This window comes from Morus notabilis, unplaced genomic scaffold (assembly GCF_000414095.1).
Source record: "Morus notabilis unplaced genomic scaffold, ASM41409v2 Scaffold1242, whole genome shotgun sequence".
Lineage (NCBI taxonomy): Eukaryota > Viridiplantae > Streptophyta > Magnoliopsida > Rosales > Moraceae > Morus > Morus notabilis.
This window is the reverse complement of record NW_010358947.1, coordinates 32,775-53,584: the sequence shown is the minus strand read 5'-3', so window position 1 is coordinate 53,584 and position 20,810 is coordinate 32,775.

Sequence of the window (20,810 nt, the reverse complement as noted above, 5' to 3'; positions counted from 1 at the left end):
CCTCTAAAAACGGTTTTTTTTTTTTTTTTTATTATAGATTTTGTCGTTTGTAATGTATTTGATGATGTAGTTTTACGTAATATATTTCTCTTGAGATTATGTCGTTTTATTATGACTGTGTCGTTGGGTAATCTTGTAGCTATCTTTCTATCTAATAAGAAACCTAAACAATCTCCTTAAATTGCTTAAATCACACCGAAGAGATAACTTGGTTTTTCTAATTCGACGGTATATTAATACGTTTTCGAAGATGTGCTTCGTTCAATTCCTCGAGGAAATCAAGAATTTCCGAAATTCTAATAAATTCAAAAAGAAAAACATAAGATTACAATAAAGCTAATGCGATAGCCACCTCTTTTTTTTTTTCTTGAAAAAATAAAAAATTTACCTGTTGAACTTTTACTCTTTAATCTTGATAAATATTATTTTATTAATGTAATTATTTAATTAAAAAAATTATAAATTAAGAGTAAAAAATAAAAATCTTAATTTTCACTATTTGATTATCCTTTTTTTTGTTGTAAATTAAGCCTTATTAGATTGGCCGGCACGCGGGCCATCACTTCGGCCCAGTGCAATGGCATGCATAAATATGCGGGAGAAAGAGAGAAATAGGCTAAGACTTGAGATGAATTAAAATTAATAGGCCAATAGTTTACATAAGTTAATAAATAGGCTAAATTATTATTTTTGTCCATAACTTGTCTGGTTATGAACCATAACTTGACAAGTTATTGTCCATAACTTGTCTGGTTATGAACCATAACTTGACAAGTTTGTCCATAACTTATCTGGTTATGAACCATAACTTGACAAGTTATGGCCTATTAATTTCTATAACTAAAAATTGACCTATATACTTTCTTAAGCTTTTCATATTAGCCTATTTTCTACTATTTCAGTAAATATGCAGCTCCCCACAAGTAAACGGGCCGGATTGGATATAACTTCATGGTCCGTGAGCCGAATGGATATAGTATACATGTCGGTCCGGCCGGACCACCAGGCCTAACTAGATCGTATCTTTTTTACGGACCGGGTCGGGAGGCTTATTTGCTAGCACTTTAACAATCGAAGATCATACGGTATTTTTGGGTTAATTTATTATTGTTTTTTAACGAGTTCTTTAAGCTTTAACACGCAATGATTTCTACCCAATGAAACTTTTGCTATTTTTGAGTTAGGTGACTTGAGTGTAGATTTTGAGTTGAGTTTGAGTTATAACTTGAGTTGAAGTTGTAACTTGAGTTTGTGTTTAGTTGTGTACATTTGAGTTATAGTTTGAGATAAGAATCATTTTGACTTTGTGTTTGAATGAGTCAAAGCTTACATTTGTATTTAGATAGTATTTTAATAAAAACTCAATGCTGATGGAAAATTTTAATAGGGTATATGGGTGGGGTTTTATTCGTCTTTTCGTTATCAACGCATAGAAAAAAATCATCTCAATCAGAATTAAAACGAAAAAGTTATAGTATTTTTAATAATAGAAAAAATAATGTTTATTAATTTAAGTTCGAGTTTCTGAACTCGAGTTGAAGGAAAAACTTGAACTCAAATTTTAGTCTCAAACTCAAATTTAAACTCAAATTCAAATTTAAAAAAATATAAACTTAAATAAAATTATAATTCGAATTATTTTTTTTAAATTTTTAACTAAAAAAAGGACAGCCCGTTAATAACCCAATGGTCTCAGAAACTAGAATAAATGTAACTGCAATAAGATAAGTATGAGAGAGAGAGAGAGAGAGAGAGAGAGAGAGAGAGAGAGAGAGAGAGGACCTAATGATTGTTGCCTTCCTAATTTTCCCACGTGTTGTTACTGCACTATAAATGGATGGGGAACAGTGGGGGTGTTTGTAGAAGGATATGAACGCATGAAAATTGCCTCGTCTCTTTCTTACCAAAAAGGTGCACGACCTTCTGGAGTAAACAAACGCGGTGGTCAATATCATATTTTCTCAGAATTGCAGTGCAATTAAAAAGTAATTAACAGGCTCTAATTAGACTTTTCCTGCCAAACCCTTGCAATTTCACGTTCACTTTGATTGATTGTGAAAAGCATGTGATGGACGGATTCTACAAGGAAGACTTCTCGATTCAATGTTCGGCATTTTTTGGCAGCGAAAACATGGCAAATTATGGATCCGTAAATATAGATTGTCAATCTGACAGGGAACTTTTATCCTATATATATCATGTTCATCTATATTTAAAGTTATTTTTTTACGTTATTTTCTCTTAAAGTAATTACTTGTTTTTTCTTTTCTTGTTGTTTTTTTTTTTTTGTTTTCTTTTGTTTTCTTTTTTTTTTTTTTATAAAAAAAATCCAGGAATCTAAGTAGGTCAGCCAAAATATCAAAAACTAATTTCAATAGAAAAAAAAAACGGGTTTTAGTGTTTAGATTATTCCAAATTGCCAACCCTTGTGTGCTATATATTAGATCATTAATGAGTAGAGAAAAATCAAACAAGGGCTACTATTCTTCTGTGATTAGTATTCATTAATTACGTTGTCACCAAGTGAGGAAACTACAATTAAAAGCCGTGGTCGCTTTCATGTCTCTCTTCCTTCTATCAACCGTTGCTAATTGCGATGAATTACTAGTTGGTTTCCCTTCCACATGCTTATGACAAATAAGGACACATTTTGAAAATTCTTCACATTATAAACACACGATATGATTTGTAGATTAGTCAATAATTATATATATACATAATACAAATATATTGTCATCAAATTCACCGGTCCAATTCTTCGACTACGAAAGCGGCGTTTGCGTGGCACCCACTTAACTACATGATCAGTAGGTTCAACGCACTGCATGAGAAACTTCCCCCGATCGAGAAAGTCTAGGAATTAGATAGTACTATTATGTGAGAATAGTCTTCGTTCTTTTTGTATGTGTATAAATAGACAGCATTCTACCATACAAAAATTGTAATAAATAGACATAGAAGTAGTATTACAGTGTCCTATCACAAACACAAAAAAAAAAAAGAAAAAGAAAAAAAGCTAGCTACAGATCATGGAGAAGGCAATGAAAGAAAGAAGGAAAAGTAGTTTGGGGAGTCTTGTCGCAGGAGTGATGGCACTAGTTAGCTCTAAGCTAAGGTACTCGCGCACGCGAACGCGCGCACACACATGCACGAGTACTAATCGAGCTAGCTAGTGTCATCGCCCCACGGCATGATTCCCCATAATTTCTTGTGTCGCCGTTTGTTCGTATATATTATATATATATATATATATATGTGCTTCTTGCAGTCATCCAAGCGTAAGCAAATCCTTATAGTACTTCTCAGTTGCATTTTTTGAAGTCTTTAGACATCGATTGTTCGAGGTAATCAGTTATTATAATATACATATATATGTATGTTAATTAACGTTTTTGTTCCTTGAATAGCGTGGACGACACATATGTCATATATCTCGTGATCTCAGGTCTGTAATATTGACGCAGAGGTACGGTAAACTTAAAAAAGAGGTTGAGATATACTATAATTAGAAAGAATCAGATTCAAGATATATATATATATATATATATGTAAAGTCTCTGATCCGTATTAAAATGGTACATGTATATTTTTTCTTCAACACATATATATTTTAAAAATATATATATAAGTGTTCAGATAAATTTTATGTGTCTCATTACATTATACATGTTTTAAGAAAAAATATACATATATTAAAAATAAAATATACATATTTTTAAAAAAATGTACATGTACCGCTCTAATTCGGTACCGAATTAGAGACAATTTCTCTATATATATTATATTCTAATTCGGAATTCTTAGGACTACATCATGATCATGCATGGGAGATCTTTAGAAGGGGCATATATATCGGCAGGAGCGAGCTAGCTAGTTTGATGAAGAGTCCAATAGTACAAATTGTGGAGACAGGCATAGAAAAAAATAATAATAACAGAAAGAAAAGGCAAAAAATTGACTGGCACATGAAAATGACAAAAAGTAGAAAAATGTTAGCGCTGTATTTTCCTGGCAGTAGAGTCGGTCTTTTACTTGGGAACAAAGCAATTACAATTAAAATTGACTCGTGGTGTGGTTGTGGGTGCAATTATAATAGGATCACAGTTATTATGGCATAGTTAGTTTTATAGGTTTGAGTTTTTAATTTGAGTTGAGATGTGATATTTTTTTAGAGTTTTTAATTGTAACAGAAAAAGTTAAATGTAACATTTTTTGAGAGCTTTTAACTGTAAAAACCTAAAATTAAAAACTCGAATCGGTAAAATGAATAAGGCCTATATATTCTCATGTGGCATGAAGTTATCTTGCATGTGTAATCTGAAAATATTATTCATTGAATTTTGGCCATATGCTTTATCATGAGGGTGTTTGTTTCCCAACTCGAATTCTTAACTCAAGTTGTGTTTGTAAGAGAAAAATACTATAATAAAAAAATAAAATTTAAATTTTTATAAAAGATACTATAATAATAGAAATTGAGTTGCGAAAAAAATAAGACTTATGCTTTTAGAACTTGAAATAGTCTTAGGTGTACTATATCCATCTAATCTATGATTTCTGTTGTCGCTTGTCTCACATCAAGCTCGCTCATGAAAAAGGTAATTGTCATATCCTTAAGAAAATGAATTAATTTAGGCTACGTTCGTTTTGTCGATTCGAGTTTAGAATTCGAGTTTTGCTACAGTAAAAAGCTCTCATAAATAGTCACATCTAACTTTTTTGCTACAGTAAAAATCTCTCACACAAAATCACATCTCAACTCGAATTACAAACTCGAATCAGCGAAGTGAACGGGCAGTTATATTAACTGCCCGTGTGTTTCATGAAAACAATTAAACGGTATTAAATAAGGGCATAACTATATTTTCATTGGATACGCATAGACTGTAAAATAAGGTTCAATATCATTTTTAGTCCCTCAGATAAAGAATTATTTTGGGACAACTTACGACTTGCGTATTTTTAATTTATTTCACATATTTGAATCACACTAACATTTTTACTATAGTGTTTCTTTTCATAAAAATTTATATTGTTATTCAAATTTTCTAATTAAATTTATGAATCAAATGGCACCTTAATACGTAGGGATTCGTTGTGAGATGTTTTAAAAGTGAGATTTGGCTTATAGACTAAAAATAGGATTAACCATAAAATAATGTTGATTAGCAAAAAAAAAAAAAACATTTAAAAATGTTGGGAAACCCTAAAATTGTTTATGATGAATTCTATAATCTCGAAATTTTTGCCTACCCCATTAGTATGTCATAATAAAATGTCGTTATTTGCAGCATCATTGACCATATTTTTCTATCCCCCTCCAATTTTAGTTTCCACTATATGCCACTAGATATGTAACTAAACCATATCTTAAAAGTTTAAGAATATGAATATGTAACGACCCGACTTTTCAAATCGCTATTTAACTGATTTAAACATGTTTATCTTACGTTAAAATATTTACTTGACTATGATCAAGCTCTTGGTTATCAAAATTTCAGGTTTTTTTTTTATATTCTTTTTGCATAAATTTTCTTTCATCATAAACCTTAAAAGTTCTCATGATGTGGGTAAATAGACTTGAACATCAAAGCTAATTGAGGAAAACAATTTTTTAGAGGATTAAATTGAAACGTGCTTTACTTTCTTGTATAAAAGCGTAACTGAACAAACTTCGTATTAGAAACTATTTATTCATTTAAGTGATTATAAAGTGAATTTCATATATATATATATATAACTATCTAGTATATTAATATGCTGCAAATAAATAATCATTTAAAATTACACTTATAGTCTTTTTAGGAGAAAACACCATAAGTATAAAAATTGAGATTACTCTCTCAATAAATTTTATTCTAGTTTTAATAAAAGAAACTCAAATTTGTTAAAACATATACATATCTTTTTTAAAAGATATTTATTATTTGAATAAATGACTTAACTTAAAACTTTGAAATAGACTTATTATCTTAGTGCAGAAATTATTTACGTGGTGGTATCCAATACCCTTGCCTCCATCTCCCTACTCCGGCTAGCCAACCCATCAATAGTATTTGCGCTATAGGTAATTACCCAATTTACCTTCAACATGAACAACTTAATGAGTTAAAACCCAGTAAGTACAAATATCCTCACAAAACATTTGTATAGATAAGCATCATATAATATGCATGGCCTTTTATGCTCAATTATGGAAATGTATTTTGTTACTTTGGGGCCTTGTGCTCGTACCAGTTGCGCGCGACCAATGGGGAGTGGGGGAGCGACCCAAATATTTCGTCCAACTACACCCAATGTCATAAATTATCCTTATTAAACCTCCCATCCCCATGAGCCAGAGGAAAACCTCTCATCCTCATGAGCTGGAGGGCGGTACGACACTTAACTTTTTACCTTAGCCTCTTATTTTGGTGAACATGCGATTATGATCATGTCACGAGAGTATATCATTGCAAATACTTTTAAGAGGCAACATCATATTACACTTATCATTCATGTCACAAAAGAATAACAATATGACTCCTTTAAAGGGGTATAAATTGCATCATACCCATCATTCATACTATAGAAAATTTGCACAATACAAAAAGGTAATTTTTCAAATATATCCTTTAAAAACACATTCATGATGTAGGTGAGGTTTGTACTCACCCGTTTCGCATGTAATCAGTTCACAATCACACTTGCCTCGCCTACCGTTAGCGAATTATTTATCCTGATTGACAGTACTCTCGTCATTAGAATAGGGTCCTAGATTGACTCTTATAGACCAGCTATTTAAGGACGCTTAATTCCTTTTATCTAGCTTTAATAAATCTAACCTCTTAATATGTACCCTTTTAACAATTTAATTAATTAATTAATCATAGATTTTAGTAAAATATTAAAGAAATAATTATGCAACCGTGATTAATTATTAATTAATTTTACTTAATTAATTAAATATTGATGTTCTTAAAATATTAATTACCTTTAATAATTATTAATTAAATATAATTAAGTAAAAATTTCATGGAGAACACTTAAATTATTATCTAATTATGATTAATCATTTATTAATAACTTACACCTTTAAGAATATATTATTTCAATTCGTTATTAATTAATTGTTAGTGAATAATTAATTAATTAAAACTCAAATAAATCATTTCCTTGAAATAACAATTAATTGTTAAAAATAATCAAGTAAATCCTAACTTAATAATTATTTAGAAAATGAATTCAAATAGTTTTTTTCTTTTCTTTTAAGAAAAATATTTTCTTGATTAATTAATTAATTAATTAATTTATAAAATAAATAAATTAATTTACTTCATTCTAGACGTGGATTCTAAGGAGCCGTTCATCTTTTTAGGCCGACACAAGAGTCGTTAAAAAGGACTCAAGGAATCATGAAGATCCTTTCTTAACTTGTGGACTTTCTAAAATTGGTATTGGGCGTTTGACCTAATCTTTGAAGCTTTAGAGTAGAGGTCCAAATCCGATTTTGCTTGGACCCAAACTCTCTAACTTTAAATTAAATCTTAAAATCAACTCTTATATAGATCTAATTCGTAGAAATATGGTGGGTATGGTTGAATTACCTTTTACCATTAATGGCGGTAAAAATGGACACTTTTACCCCTATATGGGCCTATTGGGTTTCAGACTCCAATATGAATCCTTTACTCACTCAAAGCATATTATTTGGGTTTAAGAAGTATTTTCACACAGAGCTAAACCCCCATTTCACTTATAGTTTGTTAATTTGTAGAATGGTCCCGGTTTTACAACTTTTACAGTTGTAGACCTCATGCTGGGTAACTAACTTATAAGGAGTTTAATCCTTTGATTTTCTCTCATTTGGGACAGTGGAATAGCATCCTAAACAACCCCTAAATATTCATAACTATAGCGAATGCAACTTAGCACTTTGGACTATCCATTTTTTCTAGTTTTCGGTAAAGGCCCTCTAAACTCTAAATGACGTTTCCGGATTTGTTTCTACTCCATTTATCCCCAAATTTTAACAAAAGTGTTCTTATATGTCATATCAACTACTATTACAATATTTTTACTAGATTCAATTCATAACTCACCCTATTGGACAAATTTCTTATTTCTAAACCCTGGATTCAAATATTCATAATAAAATGTACAAAACTCGTATTAGGGTCCATGATATCTCATTAAAAAGCTTATGATGTCTACTTTCTACCCCCAAAATATGATGTACAAAACTCATTTTACATGCTGGTCAGAAAAAAATGCTGATTGCAACCTAAGATCAAGGGTGCATTTGGTAAATGGATCCAGAATCATGCTTCTGGATCCTGGTTCAGAATCAGTGTTTGTTTATAGTATTTCTGAATCACGATTCTGAATCATGATTCAGAATCAGTGTTTGGTTTGGACTATTCTGAATCATAATTCAGAATCTGATGTGATGTTTTAAACTATCTCAAATCATGATTCTAAAACCGCCCCCTCTTGATTCAAGGTAATTCAAACCCCTGATTCTGAATCATGGTTTCAGAATCGTGATTTAAACCCAAAATTAAAAATCATGATTCTGGTTCCAGAATCATGATTAGAATCACCTTGATCTAAATCCTCGTACCAAACGAACCCTAAATCTAACATAACTAGATCAATACAACTTCAAGTCAAATGATTCAAAAGCCTATTTGTAATTCATTCTCTGTCTTTTCATGCCATAAAAATATATTTTCATTCCATGTTCAAGACTTAGACAAAAATCACATTTATATAAAACATATCCTCTAGTACGACTAGATCTAGGGTTTTTAGGTTAGATCTATACCTCCTTCTTCTCTTGGTTAGAGTTCTCCTTTCCTTTTGAGCTCCAGACCTCCTTGATCTCCTTTAAACACTCTTTGGTTAGTTTACACCCAAATAAGGAGGAGAAAATCAACTACAAGACTAGGATCTTAAGCACTTACCTTGCTAGCATCTCTAATTTGTAGACTACTCCATTCAAGCTCCTTAGAAGTGATGTCTTTGAGATTTGAGGGTGAAATCGAGGAGAGTTGGGCTGTGAAGACGCGTGGCTGAGAGGGAGATATTTAGGAGGGTTTTCTAGCTTAGAGAAGTGAGAGTGAGAGAGAAAAATGAGTTAGGGAAGTAGGGTTTTTAATTACATCTTTTTCTTTATATGGGATGGATCATGGGAGGGCATATTTGGAACATTTTTTTTCTTCAAATCAGCTGGTATTTCAGCTATAGAGAAGAAAAGAGAGAGGGAACGTAAGGGACAAAGAAGAGAGAGGAAGAGTGAAAATTGAGCTACTTGATTGGTTAGTACAAAGTTTGTCTCATATTGCATGCTTTATGTATTTTGAAAGTGACATCCCTTCTCCTTTAAGACCAAACACAAACTTTGTCTAAGCTTGCATGAAAGCCATGCATACTCCCTTTTTCAATCTTTTTTAAATTTTGGTTAATATTTTTCCTTCTATTGAATCTCAACCATCCATTCATTCTCTAATTAATCTTCACCGTTGATCTAGTCAAATCATATCCTACACCATCTAATCAAAATCATCTTTAATATTAACCATTTGATCTTGTGAGACTTGATCCACACCATTGGTCAAGCCTAAATACATTCTACACCATTGATCAACTTTAGACCTAATCTAGACTCTTGATTCAAAACTTTGTCTATAATGGTCCATTGATCTAAATATCTTCCTAAACATTTATTCTAACTAACTTAACTTAATTAAGCCAATTTAAATCAATTTCTTCTTAAAATAAAAAAATTAACTTAATTAAGCCATTTAAATCAATTTCTTCTTAAAATAAAAAAATTAACTTAATTAAGCCATTTAAATCAATTTCTTCTTAAAATAAAAAGTGGCATAATTCTAAGGTATTTTAATACACTTATTTCAAAGAAACGTCATACATCGTAAGGTGCTAATCCTCTCGAGGATTTTTGTACTAAAGAATTACTTTTGGAAAATTGTATTGAGGTTTACTTCCTATTAAATCACTAAAGTGTCTAATGTGACTCATTCATAAAAAAATGGAGATTAGTGTTCGATAAATACATTTGTACTAAAGAATTACTTTTGGAAAATTGTATTGAGGTTTACTTCCTATTAAATCACTAAAGTGTCTAATGTGACTCATTCATAAAAATGGAGATTAGTGTTCGACAAATACATTATCGCCTCATTATATATATTTCATGAGCATCATAGAAGCAATCGTTGATACTGGGTTTAAATATTCATGAAATTATTTAAACAATCATCAAACAATATCCATATGACAAAAATTCTACACTTAACGTTTGAATTTCAGTTAAGTGGTATGACTTAGAGGTGTCAAACGTGTCGTGCCGGGCCGGCACAACACGCTTGACACCAGGCCCATTAAGGGCCTGGGCCGTGCCAGGGCCGGGCCTGAGAAGAAAAACTCAGGCCCGGTCCAAGCCCTTGGCCCTAGTCCATAAGGGCTAGGGCCAGGCCTGGGCCTAGGCCCTTCACAGGCCGGCCCCGGCCCTTGTATTTTTTTTTAAAAATTTAATTAAAAAAAATATATCATATGCCCCAAAAGATGTGATTTTATTGAATTGATGTAATAGGAGTACACATAAATGACTGCCTCGTTAAAAACCTTGCTAAGTAAAACCCGTGGAGAGATCGGGACAAAACCTTAGCGAAGGAAAAAAGAGTGCAGTAGCTAGGAATAGTAAATTACAAACCTAAGTGCTTCCAGAAGATTCTGTTATTTCTAAGTTAGAAAAATATTCTTGCATCGAATCATCTGTGTATTGTTGTTTTTGTCTTCTAGCATCTTCCTAGTCTTTAATGCACATTAGTCCCCCCAAGATATCTGGATGCATTCTGCTTCTCTTTTCGTTAAGAATTCGGTTGCTTGCGCTAAAAGCTTGCTCTAATGCTACCGTTGACACTGGAGTTGTCAAAATGTCACGAGCTATTATGGACAATGTTGGAAAACGATCGGTCTTGCTCTTCCACCACTGTAAGATGTCTAGTTTGTCGTCATCGATTACAAAATTTGCATCAAAATATTTGACTAGTTCCGTAGACGCTTGTGTTGAGGACGATCGTGCCGTTTTCTTTTTCTTCTTCAAGAAACTCCATGACGATCCTTTAGGCCCAGAACTGGTAGTTGACGATGAAGTTCCCTGTTCTTTTTGACCTGTGCTATATTTTTCTTCATACAAACTAAAAACCTTTTCTAACATCTTCTTAGCGTCACTAATAGTTAGTTGCATATCTATTCCTAAATTCTCTGCAGTAGCAGTCATCAATGATTCAGTTCCATCTACTCCACACCTAGGATCTAAAATAGTTGCCAATCCATATAACATAGGACAACCTGACCAATAACTTTTAAATTTATTTTCCATTAACTTAACTATGTTTTCAAAAAGTTCTGTATCCCTATAATATGAAAATGTTTCTGAAATATTAAATAGTTGATGTAAAGCTAAATGAGCAGTAGGATAATAAATTCCAGAAAGTAATTCAGTAGCATTGTAAAAAATTTCTAGAAATTTAAAGAAATACTCACCAATCTGACAATATGTATCAAAAATTAAAAGTTGATCGTTCTTACTGTTTACGTACGTCGTGACAAGCTCCGAATAAGGGAGTGTTGCCTTCAACATTAAATAGGTGGAATTCCACCTATGTCTCACGTCAGTTGGAAACTTTCTTGGGCGCTTCTGACTGTTCCTGCAATATAGTTTAAATTCTTGGAGCCGAGCTCCAGAACTAGATATGAATGATAATGATTCTCTAATATTTGTTAGATTAGATGATATATGTTCAATTCCTGTCTGAACTACTAAATTAATTATGTGACATGCACACCGTTGATGAAAAATTCCCTCCCCCCCCCCAAACGCTGGTTTCAAACTACGTTTAAACATATTAATTGCAGCAGTGTTAGCTGACACATTATCAAAAGTAATTGTTAAAACTTTATCTTCTATCCCATAAAACCCAAAAATTTCCATTATTGTACTAAAAATAGATGTTGCGTTATGAGGATATGGACATAAACGAAAACTAATTATTCTTTATTGTAAAACCCAATCGTCATCAACGTAGTGTACTGTGACACATAAATATCCAGTTTTATTACACCCCTCCCACAGATCAGAAGTGCAAGAGACAGTAACATTAAAAGTCCAAAAATTATCAACAAGAGATTGTCTCACTGCATAAAAAACTTTCATGCAATCAGAACGAGTTGTGTTTCTACTTACCTGTTTAAATTGTGGGCAAAAGGCTGTCTGGATGAATTCTTCGAACGAGCCATCATCTGCAAAAGAAAGAGGCAATTCGACACTAGCTAAAAATTTAGCTAGTGCCTCACGAGCACGTTGTGCATCGTATGTAAAATTTTGTAACCCCTGTGATGTGAGTGATAGTGTTTGTTGGCGGGGGTCCACACTCCCACCTTGGTGCAATGGTAGACATACTTTCCAATGTCTATCTAGATGACCAGTACCCCCACCATTTTTATTAGAAAAGTACTTTTTACAATATTTACATACCGCACGAATTTCCATCTCACCTGTTTTTGGATTTGGTCGGGGCTCCTCGGTGAAATGCTGCCATGCCGGAGAAGTTCGCGGTCTTTTTTCTCTGCTGCATTTTTCAGGTTCCTTGTTGTGTACTGAAGCATTATCCACCGGAGCATTTTCTGGTTCAATGGGGTTGGGGTTGGTAGGCATCATTTCATCCTAAAAAAGTGCCTCATCACCAAGCTCAGGAAGAGCAGTGAAATCAGGGAAGTTTGGTGCGGCCATTTTCTAAAATTTGATAGAACTTGATTGAACTTTGTAAATGAAAGAGCTAGAAAAGGAATGAACGGGAGAAAAATGCTTAGAATCAAAATCAAAGAGACAAGTTGAGAGATAGAATGAGAGTGAGATGATAAGTTGAGAGTGAATTGTTGTGTGAGATTTATGGTGGAATTAAGGAGTATTTATAGGAGATTTTGAGGGTGAATTTCTAAATTTTGAGAATTTTAGCCGTTGGGCCCTTCACGGGCCCAACGTCCGGCATGTGATGGGCCTCCCGTTTGGCCCGTCACGTGCCAAATGGGAGGCACGTGAAGGGCCCAACGGGAGGCCCGTCACGTGCCGTGCTGGCAGGCCCGTGAAGGGCCCACTGGACCAAATGAAATGGGCTGTTTCATGGGCGAAACACGGGAGGCCCGTCACGTGCCGTGCTGGCAGGCACGCGAAGGGCCCCCTGGACCAAATGAAATAGGTTGTTTCATGGGCCGTTTCGCGGGCTTGGGCCGGGCCGAAAAAGGGCCGAATCAGGGCTTGGACCGGGCCGAATAAGGGCCGTGCCGCGGGCCTCCACGTGCTTGGGCCGCGGGCTGAGAATCTGAGGCCCAGCCCTAGTCCATTACACGTGCCGTGCCGGCACAGCCCGTAACAGTAGCGAACCGGGCCGTGCTGAATCAGACACTATTACGGGCTGGACCGGGCCGTCCATGGACGGCCCGGCCCATTTGACACCTCTAGTATGACTTGAATTTCCCATTTATTATTTTTTTCTTGATTGGACCCTTGATATAAATCCTTGAAGAAAGTCATCGAGACACTTTTTTTTTGTCATCAAAATTTATGCTAATTCATAACCTCAAACAGGACTTGATCACGGTTAATCATAATGATGATTCTTTAATAAAAATTACATATCCATCTCAATACATGCACCATCTCATTGGCATACCTCGTGAGATCTCACTGATATTGAAATTTACATCCTATTATAAAAATAATAAATATACGTTTCACCAAAAAAATCATAAATTTAATTTTACCATTAAAATTTATATTTTTAGACTTTCTCGAGTTTTAAAGAATATTAGCCTAATTACGCACTGAAATTACTTTATGATTGGATAATACTTATTTGAGATTCCACATTTGTGAAAAGGCAAGGACAACTAATGAACCTCGCCCATATTATAAGTTAACTGTTTCACCGTGAAAAAAAGAAAGTCAAAAGTTATAATTATTGCACTAAAAGTGTTTTAATTTTTCCCCCCTCAAATTGATGAAGATGTCCTTGACTTTATATCATATGGACTGCCGATGCGGAAGGACTTCAAATCTTCAATAGCATACTTATGCTTCATCATTTCTTAGGTTTTATTTTTAATTTTCTTATTTACTCTACTTTAGGGAGCATACTTATGCTTCATCATTTCTTAGGTTTTATTTTTATTTTTCTTATTTACTCTACTTTAGGGAGCATACTGAATATTAACCGACCTTCAAACACTACAGGAAAATGATTTTTCAGCGACAGACAAAAGTCGTAGCTAAAAGAACTATTGTCGTCACTAATTACGTTTTAGCAACAACATATCGTCGGTAAATAGTCGTCACTATACACCCGTTCTAAAGGTGTTTTTGGCGATGACAGTAGCCCCTTTCAGTGATGACTACAAACTTGTTCTATAGTCGTTGAAAAGTTGTCAAAATTTCATCAGTAAAATCATTTTTTATATTTTGTGACGACAAAATTTGAAAATACCATCGTTGATTGTGAAGTTATAGCGACGACTAGTTTAAGAAAGTAGTCGCTATAAAGTTTTAAATTTTTATTTTCTTAAAAAAAATATTTAACTTTCAGCGACGACGTTTGTCGCCGTTAAAAATTTTAAAATTTAAAATTTTAAAAATTAATTATTAAATAATTAAATTTTTTATTTTTTAAATTGTTGTTTATTTGTTAATTTTAATAATTGGATTTAATATGAAATGATTAATAAAAATTATTTTGTAATAATAAAATTTAATGTAATAAATTAAATTAACAAATAATCAAATACGACAAAAATTAATAAAAAAGCGAATGCTAAACATAAGTAAGAAGTAATAATATTACAAGCTCAACTAACGTACTGAAAATAAAAAAAGTATGATAATATTATATCTAATACAATGAAATAAAATAAATGGTGTATAATAATAAGAATAAAGTTGTCTAATGGGTCTCTAAATTTGCGTCGTCGTTGTCGCTCTTGTCCTCGTCGTCGGCCGGTGGCAGGATTGGTGGTCGAAACGCACTTGGCGGAGGAGGGACATTGATGTTGGCTTTGTTAAGTTGCCTGTAGATATGCTGAAACCAATCACCGAGCTCCTCACAATTGGGCTGCCGCTGCTGAGGAACTTGAATTATGTTCCTCTGGGATAGCGTCGAGCCAATTCCCTTCCTATATCCTCGTCGGTCTCTAAGGACCTCAGGCACTATGTTCTCCTGAGTTGATGCTGCAGATGATGAACCCTCATCCGTATTCGTACCTCATTGCATGGCCAAATGTATTGAAGCTCCATCTCATACTAGAGATACGTTTAAAAAAAAACATAATATGTGTCAGTAAAGTGTTCTAGAAAAAATTTATATAAAGACATGAGACATGGTTTTTTAACTTACATATTTTACCTCAGCCTCCGCGCTAGCCCATCCACACCCTTCACAATAGTGCGTCTATCAGAAGTTTTCTATGAGATCTGTTGACAGTTAAATTTCACCAACAAAAAACCGACTGGATTATCTCTTAGTTTCCCTTCGGATTACCGGCCGCGAGTGTATAGTTTAACGTGTGTGGATTTGTTGACCATGTGTGTGTTTGTGAATTAACTAAGTCATACACAGACAAATGACACCAGGAGTTTTTATAATGGTTCACTCTATAAAATGAGAGCTACATCCACTGTAATTTTGTATATCTTTGTTGGAAGATCACAACTTACAATCATAATTCTTCCTAAATCTCTTCTTTTCTAGTTATTTTTCCGAACCCCTTCCTCACTGGGGTCTCCCTCTTTTTATATTGGGCTTCCTTCGCTTAAGGGGTTTCCTTCATAGGTAGAAGCACTCAAGTGCTCTCCTTTGGTAGGCCCAGACGTAGCCCACTAATCAGCACTGTTCACTCAGCCAATTAGTCTCCTATTTCGGCTCTGTGCTTCCCCGTAATACTTTTCTGTCCCCTGTGGGAGCGGTCTGATAGCGTGCAATTAATGCCTGCAGACCTCCTCCACTTCTGCACGTAAACCGTTACGTCCTCTAAAGGACGTTCCCCTCGTCGTCAGCGCTGCTAAGCCCAACCGCCTTCTTCGGTGGCTCTTTCTGCGGTCGAGAGATCTTCATCCCTTAGTGTCGACGGCGCAATCAGTCGACGCCATAATGGATCATCGCCTTAACTTGGACTTCATCCTTGGGCCTTCGTAGCGGAATAGAAGGGGTTCGTAAGCGTCGAGGGTTCCTTGCTTGGTGGGGATTTTGCCAAGACCACGTGTCGCAGTCTACTTCGTCCACGTGTCCGTCATATTTTCCCACACAACAGCTACCCCCCAGGTCGAGGGCTTCTTTTGAGTGACCTCGGACTTAGGTTCGGTTGCCCTTTCGTGCTTTGGGTGTAGGAAATCGGTCCCGAGCCTCCGTTTGCAATGATGGCCTGGGTGCTTCGGATATCCTTCGGGGAACGCAACCGTCGCGTCGATTGACTTCTCATGATAACGTACGGTTTTATTTTGAAAGAACGGATACGGGCCTTTAGATCGCGACCTCTCTGCTTCCCGCCCTATCTTATCACCATCAGATCCGGGCAGGGTTCCCTAGCCATTGGATTTTTAAGATTTTCATCTGGCGGTCAGGGTCGAGGATGCCCGTCCTTTTAAATACCCTTTACGAACTCGGGAGCCATTTTTTCAAAACTTCAGGTTCTTTTCGCATCTGTTGGACCGCCGCCTTCTCCGACGGACTTCTTCCTCTCCAACCTCTGGTTCGTACTTTTCGTTCATTTGAGGCGCACTGCGCAGCTGTTCTTCTCTCCAGACTTTCCCGGGAATCCTTCTTCTCAGGTAAGCCTTTTTTTATTGCCTTCTGTCTGCTACCCTTATACATGGGCTCCTTCTATTTTTTGTTTGAACTAGGTGTATATGTCTAAAGAATGTGCGGAATGTAGAAGTTAGGAAGACTTACTCCGTTTCATTTTTTCCGCGTTGATTGTCCCCTTGCTGTTTGTGTGCTTCCGGTTTCTGGGTTCTAGAGAACCTGGAATCCTACAAGCACTCGCCGTCACCATTCTCATATGAATGGTCGGCGTTGAGTCGAGGCGTTTGAGTTGTCATTGCTTAGGATAGCCATCCTTTCATCCTCTCGACGTTAGGACTTTAACTTAGCTTCTTGCCTGTTTAATTGACCAGAACAATGGCCCAAAGTTCCCCCAATCGAGAGGATTCTCCCGTCGTCCGCCCAAACCCCCCTTCTGTGGTGGAGATCTCCTGGTATTCTTCGTCTTCCAGCGTCGATTTCGTGCTGAGAGACATAGAAGACATAGAAGACATCGGGGCTGGACATGAAACTAGATACGCACCAGGCGATAGCTTTGGTAGTGAATTTGAAAGCTTCGAGCGGATTTTGGACGAGGCAGCAGAATGGATCCCTTTCACGGGGGGCGACGTAGGCGGGGTGGCTGCCTCGATGGTAAATGCCCCTCTGGCTGCCACGAGCGGTGAGCCGGATAGGCCTTTCTTCACAGCCGACGTTGTGGCGTCGAGGGTCCGGAACAAGGATATCATCCGGGCTGTGAAGGAAGGGTGCATTGACGGGAGGTGGTTCGAATACCTTCTCCCAGACGTGCATTTTAGAACCAGCATGCCGCCGACCGGATATCTTCCGGTCTATACCAGAGCTGTTACTGCGGGGATGACCCTCCCAGTTCACCCCTTCGTAAAAGACTACTGCCACTTTTACGGCATTTCCCCCGCTCAGCTGGCGCCAAACTTCTGGTACTGCTTCGCTGGGGCCTGGATTTTATGGCACCAGCAATTCGACATGGAACTCCCTGTAGATGAGTTCCGATTCATGTATAGGCTATGCCACGTCGCCAAGTGTGAGGGGTGGTATTTTTTGAGTGGTCACGGGAGGTCCCAGCCAAGATTTGGGAATCTTATATTGGGCACTCCCTCTTCGTCACATGGGTGAAAGCCCATGTTCTTCATGATTCGGGGGCCTTTCAACTTTCATCCCAACGACCGCCTGCCCCGTCGAAGGCAGGTGCAGGCGGCGTTTGGGAACATGGGTAAGTCTTTTGGCTTTCTTTTATCTGACTTTGATTTTTCCCGTCCTTCTACTGACATTCCATTCGTGTTATAGTCAGTCAGGACCGGCCGAAGTTCTCGGGGAACAGCTTCGCGAAGATTGAGAAGGCTTTTTCTTTCTCGTCAGAGGTTCGTCATATCGAAACGCTTCTGACCAAGAAAAACCTTCGCGACGCCGGTTTAATCCTTGATCTCCCAGACCCCACTGATTTAGACGCCGTTCGTCAATACTTTCACCTAAACGACGAAGGTATTCTTTGCTTTCGACGCCCTTCTTGATTGTGACTTGGGTTCTTCCAATGCTGTCTGTATCTTAACCTCGTCATTTCCTGCAGAGATGGCGTCTTTGAAGATCCAACGTCCTGGCAACCAGCAGTTTGGGCCAAGCCAGCAGCCGCCGTCAGACCAACAGCCCCCGCCGAGCCATCCGCCCCTGTCGAAGGGAAAGGAGAAAGCTTCTTCTTCCCTCGTCCCAAAGAGCAGGAAGACCAAGGGTCCTTCGGGGTCGGAGGCGAAGGCGGAACTCGTGCGGAAAAAGAGTCACAGGGAAAAAACGCCGGTGACAGAAACGTGGACGTCGACGGTCCCCATTCCCGACGTCAACATTCCGCTATTGCCGAGAGAGCGCGTGCTTATTCCAGGGGCTAAAATTATGGACCCCAAGTTCCAAGTCTCGGATATATCTGATGCCGAGATTGGGGCGATGCTGAAACTTCCCCCTCGCTTCTCCTTCGTCTTTCAGGCTCTTTATGAGTCCTTTCTTGAGCCACATTGGGTTGCTGCCGCCCACTCTTCTTTGGTCGACCGTCAGCGAAAACAGATTTCCTTCCAGATCCATGTAAGACTCCTTTTTTTTTCTTTAGCTCGTCGTTCTGTATTTCTGCTTTTCTGACCTTCAACTTTTCAGAGCCTGGTTCTTTCCATTCTCAACCTCCTTGACCTCGTCAAGGTCGAGGAGCGTAAAAATGAGATGGACGAACTGGAGGCCAGGCTTCCGTCCCTTGTTTCCGACGCCAAAAAGAAGCTAGATGATGTTCTTAAGAAGAGGGACTTGGCCTTGGCCAAGCTGGCGAGTCTGGAAGATGAACTACAAAAGTTGAAAAATGAGGTCGTGAGTCTCAAGGAGCGGGCGGACCTGTTTGACAAAAAGTTGTCTGAAGCAGCTGGGGAAGCGGAGAAGCGTTTTGTTGAAGGAAAAACTGAGGGGAAGAGGGAAGCTGAGGCAGAAGCTGCATTTGCTTTCGATGCCAGGCGCGCCGAGATTATTGAGGAGTTCAAAGCTTCTCAGGAGCTCACTAACATCCGTACCAGGGATTTTCAATCCGCGGGTCAACAAATTGTCGACCTGATCAAGAAGGAGCGTCCTGAGTGGGATTTGAGCTTCCTTTATAACTCTCCTCCTCCTGTTGGCGACGATAACGTTTCCCCGCCTGGTGACGGTGAAAAATCAGCGGCTGGCAGCGAGGCCTGAATGATTTTTACCTGTCTCCCTCTTGTCTGTAACTCTTTGTTGATTCAAACATCTTTTATTTTATCTGCTCCTTATATATATAAAAGACAACAGTTTTAATTTATACCTTGATTTGCAATTGCCGCTTTCTTAGAACTCCTTAGAATTTTACTAAGTCTTCGCCTTTCCTTTTTGGAAGATCTGACGTCGAGTGTACCCTTTGGGGTCGTCGTCTTTTCTCTTTGGAAGATATTATGTCGAGTGTACCCCTTGGGGTCGTCGTCTTAGAAAATTCCTTGGAATTTCACTACGCTCTTGTCTTTCCTCCTTGGAGGATCTGACGTCGATTGTACCCCTTGGGGTCGTCATCTCAGAAAATTCCTTGAAATTTTGCTAAGTCTTTGTCTTTCCTCCTTGGAGGATCTGACGTCAATTGTACCCCTTGGGGTCGTCGTCTCAAAAAATTCCTTGGAATTTTGCTAAGTCTTTGTCTTTCCTTCTTGGAGGATCTGACGTCGATTGTACCCCTTGGGGTCGTCGTCTCAGAAAATTCCTTGGAATTTTGCTAAGTCTTTATCTTTCCTCCTTGGAGGATCAGACGTCGATTGTACCCCTTGGGGTCGTCGTCTCAGAAAATTCCTTGGAATTTTGCTAAGTCTTTGTCTTTCCTCCTTGGAGGATCTGACGTCGATTGTACCCCTTGGGGTCGTCGTCTTTTCTTTATTAACCCGTGGACCCGTGTCCCCCCATGTCTGTCTAATATAACCTTGGTTTTTTAAGCAGACATGTTATTAAGGGGTGAATTCTTTTCCTTATGCAAACATGTCAATTTATTGAATCTGTAAAGAATGTACAATTGAGATATGTGAGAATTTCATACATTATTGGTAGTACAGCCTTAGTTGTTCTGCATTCCACGGGTGTTGAATCTTTTTGCCGTCAAGGCTCTCCAAAATGTAAGTGCCGGGACGTAGCATTTCCCTTATGCAGTAGGGCCCTTCCCAGGTTAGGCCCAGTGGACTAATATTCTTGGGTTTCGTGCTTTCTTGTTGTAGTTACCCTTTTCAACACTAGGTCCCCTGGGACGAACCTTCTCTGTCGAACTTTCTTGTTGTAGTATCGCGGCGTTCTTTACTGATAGGCGGCGAGACGCAGTTGGGAGTCGACCCCTTTTTCTTCATGCTAGATAAGGCCCCCATCAAGGCCTCTCTATCTGTTATGTCCATCGTGGCGGTG